The sequence below is a fragment of the Typopeltis vanoorti genome, chromosome 2 (genome assembly GCF_054136105.1).
Source record: "Typopeltis vanoorti isolate ZY-2024b chromosome 2, IOZ_Tvanoo_1.0, whole genome shotgun sequence".
Taxonomy (NCBI): Eukaryota; Metazoa; Arthropoda; class Arachnida; order Uropygi; family Thelyphonidae; genus Typopeltis; species Typopeltis vanoorti.
Window position 1 is genome coordinate 42,634,518 of NC_143550.1, and position 6,770 is coordinate 42,641,287.

General features: G+C 35.7%; 1 protein-coding gene across 1 annotated transcript in view; it reads right to left on the reverse strand.

Annotated features, from left to right (window-relative positions):
* Positions 1-6,770, reverse strand: part of LOC150108966 ((E3-independent) E2 ubiquitin-conjugating enzyme UBE2O-like) — a 360,964-nt gene that overhangs the window by 353,109 nt on the left and 1,085 nt on the right. The window lies entirely within an intron of this gene.

Genomic DNA, 6,770 nt, shown 5'->3' on the forward strand with positions numbered 1-6,770 from the left:
GATAGGACTCGCTATAGACCTAAAAATGAACTGCTGTGTTTGTTTACAAACACAGAAGTACCAGAAATAAGGAAGATAAAATGGTTTCACTGAATGGATTTATTCACCCCAAAATCATTGGAATAAGTGAAACATAATTGAATGAAGATGATATCCTACAGGAATAGAAATGGAAGGATACAGTATTTTTCACGAGGATAGGAAGGACAAAAGGGGAGGAGGAGTGCTGTGGATGATAGCAAGGGAATTATGTCCACATAAGGTTGACATGAAAGAAGTAAATAGTGGCAATGGTTATGAGGCAGTGTTGTGCGAGGTGGTGGTTAACAGGAAGACATATTTAGTTGGATGTTGATGTTGGAAGATATAGCATTTGGCAATATGGAAAATGAATTTCTCAAGTTCTTGAGAGTTAACTATCTCAGGCAAAATGTAAAGGAGGGCACGCGAGGATCAAGAGTTTTAGATCTGATCATTTCATCAGAGGATGTAATTGTGAGTTGGGTTTTGCACTTTCTTCCAGTTGGTGAGAGTGATCATACATATTTCCTTTCTTCTGTGAGGAAAGGATATATATATATATAGAAGTACAGGATGGTGATTATGACAAGATGGAGCTATAGCATGAAATGAGGAGTTGAGTGATAAGGAAATAGATGTTGCTTTGGAACTGACAAAGAAATACATAACAACATCAATATGTGAATGTATTTTGAAGGTCAAAAGGATGAATGAGGGGCTAAGCATGAAATCTGGAAGAGGGTACCTTGGAGGCAGTACAAGAAGAATAATGGTAATAATCATTTTACTCTTGAGAGACACTTGTGACATACTTGTGTTAACATGTCCATAATTCCTAATGGTCATAATCAGTTACATGAAGAGTATAAAGAACAAGCCAGGAAAATGACTTGGTAAGGAAAACAAATGTGGAGTATAAGCAGAAATTGGCAAATAAGGCAAAGAAAAACACTAGAGTTTTTAGCTATGTGGCAAATTATGGGCCAATCTGTATATTTGGAGTTGTGGTGAAGGTACTAGAGAGAGAGATTGGTTAGAAATAGGATACAGAAATAGTTTATTATTATTATTTAGACCTCCAAGGAGTCAAGACTCATCACGAGAGGTCCTTCCTAGGAAACACAAAGTCTATCATACCACTCCTTAAATACATTGACCATTTTTGCTCTCATCACCCTATCAGGCAATGCATTCCACAGTTCAACCACCCTCCACGCAAAGAAACCACTCCTCACCTATTGATGATAGAGAAAGAGTTATATCCATGCAAGGTAGAGATGTAAGAGGGAAATAGTGCCAGTGGTTTTGAGGCAGTATGGTGTGAGATGGAGGTTAATAGAATGATATACTTAACTGGATGTTGTTATAGACCTGGTAATGACCATGAAATGATGTATAATCAAATTAGCCAAACAAATAAGAAAAGGGTGATTTTAATTATGGCATATAGACTGTGATGATGAGATAGCAACTGGAAGTAAAGAAAATGAGTTTCTTGAGTTTTTGAGTGACAACTACCTCAGGCAGTATGGAAAAAGGGCACACGAGGATTGAAAGTCTTGGATTTGATCATCTCAGAGGACATTATTATAAATGAAGTGTCAAATCACCCCCCAGTTGGTGAGAGTGAAGTGATTACTTGAGTGGTTGCCAGTAATGCGAGGACCTCTGTGACAGAAGTGTAAAAACTCGATGTAGCTTAAAATTATCAAAGCACTTTACATCGATTTTTTACATAGGTCAAGTCCCATGAGAACTGTAAATAACCTTGTTAGTTTCTAGGTATATTTTGCAAAAGATTAATGTAGTTAACCCTGTGGGAAGTGAATGTATTTACTGTTTTAATGTCAAAAACAAAGGAAATGCTTTCCCAGGGAAACTTTGTATGTGTATATAGGTATGTGTAAGAGCGCAGGAAAAGTTGTTTACTAGTTTTGTATATAAGAGTTGCTTACCGCGCTAACACCTTTAAAGATAGTATCTAAGAGTGCCGCTAGGTTTAGAGAAGTTTCCGAGGCCCCGAAAGGAGAAGCAAAGTATGAAAAAGGTCCGCCAGTTTTAGAGACAAGTTTCCGTGCCCGGCAAAATACGATCAAAAGATTGCACGGAGGAAAACAAAGAGCAGGTTAAACTTAAAAGAAGATAAAAGAGTCGTGCCGAATTCTTTGCGGTTTACCTACCCTTAGTGCAAGGTCATGAGATCGCAAAATAAATGGGACTGAGCCAAGCATAAAGGGCTTCCTGGTTCCAGTCGCTGCCAAAGAGGAGCTTCCAGACCAGAGAGATGGCTTCCAGACATTGCCGAAGAAAGAAAGGCTTCCAGATACCAGAGAGAGATCGCTGTGGTGTCTGAATGCCGCCAACTCGCAACTGGTTAAGAGTTGGCGGCAGTTCGAGCTATTGGAGATGGCAGTCGTCCAGGCATTTTCGGCGAGCCAAAGCAGAGGAGAAAAGGCAATGTAAATTACCCGAAGCAGCTTCGCTCGGAAGTTTTTCTTTTCACCGTGGGAGAAAAACCTTTTGCCGGAGCTGTGCGAGTACCGCAGCCCACAGCCGGCTATTTTCCTGATGAGATATTACTAAAGCCAGACATTCCTGAGGAAGCTCAAGATCTGCGATGAAAGAATTGCCTTAGAACTTTTTGTGCAAGACTTTTGACTGAATGTGCGATACAGAGCCTTTGTAAGTTTCATACTTCTGTACAATTTTTCTTATAGTATGTTATAGAAAGACTTTTAAGAATTTGGTTAATAGCAGTAAGTGTCATTAAGAGAATCGATTGGCATATTGGAAGTTGATATAAAAATTGCATAAAGATAACTTAACAGAGAGTTAGCTAACCTCTTTGCAAGTAAACTAGAAGTTTAATAAGTTGAATTTGTAAGCGAAGAGTAAATAAGATTGTGAGTTGAAGTGAATTAGTGTTAAAGTAAAAAGGTTCTAATTTATGCTAAAGATTTTATAAATGGATAGAGAAAGCAATCTCCCTATTGTTTAATTCATGTATAATTTGTAAATAAATGTGTTTTAATTATTTGTTAAAAGAGTGCTGCCTGATCTTTTATTTTACAACTGCACTGTTCATTAAATAAATTCGACTTGTGAGCGGGAAATAATTTAAGCAATCAAAACGCAGTTCAGTTACTTATGAACCACGACTGCTAAAGTAAACATTGATAAAAGAAACTTCACTCGTGAGAGAGAGGGAAATCTATCGGAAGTTTTATTTAGTCTTATGCCAATTAAATGATATATTGGTGGCAGAGTCTGACAAATAAATTTCCAGTATTCATAGACATTCGACTAGTAAATACGGAAGGTGGATAATCATAGTATGCAGTAGAGTAAATGAGAAAGGATAAGAGACAAAAAAGTGCATTAGAGCAAAGCTATAAAGAATTAGAAATAGATTAAAGAAAAAATAATATACGTTTACAAAGGTGCAGGCAGCAGAAGATATTACAGAAGGGTATATATGAAACTACAAGGCTGGTGATTATGAGAAGCTCAGGAGACAGCTTGCAGGTGTAGCATTGAATAAGGAATTGACTGGAAAGGAGATCAATGCAGCTTGGGTGATATTCAAGAACTGTCTAGCAGAAACAATGTCTAAATGTATTTCAAGGGTCAGAAGGGTAAATAAGGTAGATGTGAAATGGATGAATGAAGAAATACAGAGGAAAAAAGCATTATGGACGCAGCACACGAGCAGTAGTAATAATCAATTCTATGATGACTACAAAGAACAGGCAAGGAAGTGACTTGGTTGGTAACGGTAGCAAAAGTGAAGTACGAGCAGAAGTTGGCTAATGAAGCCAAAAAGAAGGGAGTTCTTTCAATAAGTAACCAGCAAAAAAACAAAAAACAAACAGATTATGGAAGGATGACAATGATTGAAATAAATGGTATAAGAACAACTGCTGCAGAGGATATAGCAGTTGACGAGAAGGAGAGACTGACTGTAAGTGGGCAAGAGGTATATGGGGAATTGAGCAAACTTGCTGTTAATAAGGCTGTAGGACTTGATAATATATCACCATGTATTTTGAAGGAATGTTCCAGGGAGTTGGTATCTGCCCTGACATATTTATTAATGAGTCTTGCACTAGGTCAAGTTGCAAAAGAGTGGAAGGAAGCCAAGTTTGTGCAGCCTCATAAGGGAGGTGACAGAACTCAAGTATCAAATTACAAACCTGTGTGTCAGACAGGGACAGGTAGAATATCTGCAGATTGGAGAACAAAGGAGATGATAACCACTCAGCCAATAGGTGTGGCTAGGACAGATTGTTAATAAAATATTTTTACCATCTCAATAAATTACTACTAAGGAAGAAGTGTCAGCTGCTTTCTCTAATGATTCCAAAAAATATTTTGAATCATTAGAGAAGGCAGTTGACAACAATGGAAAATATGGTCCTTAAAGATCTAAACAGCAGGATAGGATATGAATCCCAGGTGCATGTGTGTGTGTGTGTGTATATATATATATTTTTTTGGGGGGTGGGGGGGGGGAGAATTGAAGTAAAGGGCAAAACCAATAATAATAATTGGCTGCTAGATTTCTGTTCAGGACACATACTAGTCATCACTAACACCATGTTTCAACATAAAGCTGTGCACAAATTCACATGGAGAGAAGACAAGAAAAAAGAAGTCTTATCGACAATATTATAGTTGATAGCAATATCTTGATACTGGTTCAGGATAAAAGAGCAGTATACAGGGGATATGAAACTAGAAGTTATCAACACTTAGATTTAAGCTGGATGAAAGTAAGTATTGTAAAAAAAAATGTTAGAAAGTTTTAAAAAGAATTTAATTTGGACAACATTTAGAAGTGAACTACAGACTAAATTATACAAATATTACTCACAAAAAATGAAAGACCTTGGAAACAAGAACTAAATCTTGGAGTTTCAGTGGAAAACTGAAGAAAGTGCATTGATTGATTCAGCCAGGAAGGCATGTGATGTTGTTTCCAAAAGGTAGAAAATTAGAATTCCATGGTGAACATAAGAGGCTAAAGAACAGCTGTGGAAAAGAGGAAAGCATAAGAAAAGTTCCTAACAAGTAAGTTGGCAAATGTTCTAGTGAGAGACTACAGAGAAAAATGTACAAAAGCCAAATTATGTGCAACAATGGCTAAACAAAAGAATCATCAGAAGACATTCTTGCTAAAAGGTATTAGAGGTCTTTCATAAGAATGTAGAAGAAAAATATCACAAAGGCAATAAATATTCTGGAGGCAATTGAAGAAGCTTAGAAATGGATAATTTAAAAACCAAATCTCAAGATATTCTTGATGTCTAGAGTAATTATTTTCAAAGAATGCTTCAAGAAATAAAAGAATAATGGTGGAAGATATAGATATTCAAGTGCAATGCAATCAAGCGAACATCAGTTCTTGAAGTAAAAAAAAAAGCCATAAGAAATATGAACACAGACAAGTAACGGAGTAGATATTAGACCAGAAATACTCAAATGTTTAGGTATAAAAGTTTTACATGGTTACAATGCAGAATTCAGAAGCTTAGTTGAATTCTAGGTGATTGAAATAGAGCTCTCTCATAGTTACTATCCACAAAAACAGGAAAATAAAACAAAGTGAAAATTAAAGGAATTTTTTTACTAAATGGTTAAGAAAAATCATGGAAGAAAAGCTTAGAAAAGAGCAAGTTGGGTTCATGCCAAAGAGGATCATCAGTCACTATTTTATGATAAGCTGAGAATTGGGAGAATATAACAAGGAATCTGTATTATATATATTGTAGATCTGGAAAATGCACATAAGATGCTCAAAAATGTTACAATTATACAAAGTCAGCAGTTAGAATTAAAGTACAGGAAAATGGTTTGGCGTAAAATCATGTGATTGAGAAGCATATATACTATCATACACATTAAAAAAAAAAAAAAGAAAGCAAGTGGTATAAATCCTGACATCAGAATTGTAAGTATCAAACTTAGCTCTTTGCTTTATGCAGATGATGCATTCCTAAACAAATCTAGTGTAAGTCTCTAAGTTAGAGATTATCTAACTTACTTAAAGACTAAATTATCCAGTTTAGTCTTTTACTAAACTGGATAATAGTTGTAACAAATTTGGTATAAAAATCAGCAACAAAAACACCAAACTAAGAAAGTATTAGGAACATAAACTTAAATTTCAACTGCATTCTCAACAGAGAACCTACAGGACAAATATTTCAACTATTTATGTACAATTTTTAGTGAAGATAGCAAATTAAATATGAAACAAACAATATAATAAGCAATGTTAGTATAATGGTGAACCAAATGAATAAATGTATATGGAATAAGAGATTTTATTTTATGAATCCAAGAATTGGTTCAGAAATAAAAGGGTGCTCAAAGACTACAGACAAAGGTTATTAATATGTGACAATGCTAAGGAGTCCAAGGACTCATTGGGGAAGGGCATTCTACTTGGTTATACATCACCATCTCCGCTAAGTACACATAATACTACTACCATCATCGACATAGCCATCTATTGCCCACTACCAAATGCATGTGTTCTGATGGTTGATTTGCCTGTATGAGGATTTAAATGCTAAAGTTTCCAGGAGAAAAAGCCCTGTTAGTTCCATATGAGATTGGCTAACTCACCTTCACTTGAAAATTCAGATATAAAGATTCCTCTCATCACAACAAGAATCAAACTTATGTCTTTTCCAATCTAAGGGAATAATGTACTATCATTCTTCCAACTGTGCTATGCAGGTGCT